This window comes from Piliocolobus tephrosceles, chromosome 10 (genome assembly GCF_002776525.5).
Source record: "Piliocolobus tephrosceles isolate RC106 chromosome 10, ASM277652v3, whole genome shotgun sequence".
Taxonomy (NCBI): Eukaryota; Metazoa; Chordata; class Mammalia; order Primates; family Cercopithecidae; genus Piliocolobus; species Piliocolobus tephrosceles.
Genome location: NC_045443.1, coordinates 109,392,881 through 109,393,972, shown reverse-complemented (window position 1 = coordinate 109,393,972; position 1,092 = coordinate 109,392,881).

Below are 1,092 nucleotides of genomic sequence, written 5' to 3'. Positions count from 1 at the left end.
GCCGGAGGGAGAGGGGAGAACGGGGGGGGGGGGGTGGGGGGGGGGGGGGGGCCCCCGGCCACGGCACTCCCGGCGGGCCAGACGCACCCCCCCCCCCAAAAAAAAAAAAAAAAAAAAAAAACTGAGTAAACTGACATCTGGTTTCCAAATCAATCTATTATGAAATTGGCCAATGTCACTTCTATTTGGCCTGATCAAGTTTTTACTAAGAACTGAACTGGGCACAGTGGCTCACGCCTGTAATCCCAACACCTTAGAAGGCTGAGGCGGGAGGATCACTTGAGTCCAGCAGTTTGAAAACAGCCTGGGCAACATAACAAAACCCCATCTCCACAAAAAAATACAAACATTAGCCCAGGAAGCTGAGGCAGGAGGATCTCTTGAGCCCAGGAGGTTGAGGCAGCAGTGAGCTATGATTGTGCCACTGCACTCCAGCGTGGAAGACAGAGCAAGACCCTGTCTCAAAAAAAAAAAAAAAAATTGAGAACACTGGACATTCAGTGTCTCTTTTCTGGCTTACCTCTCCCCTCTCTTGGGCATCATGTTTAGGTTTTGTCTCTAGAGCACATCTCAGAGCCTACTATGGGTAAACAGGCCAGAAGTTAAATGCATGAAACATTCAAGCACATTCTTATTGGTGTAATTAAAATAAAAAACTAAATACATGAAACAGAAGCTGTTTACCCACAGCGGAGGAGGAGCAGAAATCATAACCAGTGTGCCATATCATTACTGCCTGCCAGTGTTTCCTTGGGCTATTTTATTATTTTTGTTGAGATGGAGTCTCGCGCTGACTCCCAGTCTCGAGTGCAGTGGCACGATCTCTACTCACTGCAACCTCCATCTCCCAGGTTCAAGCAATTTTCCTGCCTCAGCCTCCCAAGTAGCTTGTAAGTGCCAGCCACCATGCCTGGCTACTTTTTGTATTTTTAGTAGAGACAGGGTTTCACTGTGTTGGCCAGGATGGTCTCAAACTCCTGACCTCGAGTGATCTACCTGCCTCAGCTTCCCAAAGTGCTGGGATTACAGGGGTGAGCCACCACGCCCCACCTTCCTTTGGTTATTGAGATGGACAAAGAGTTACCTAGTAAG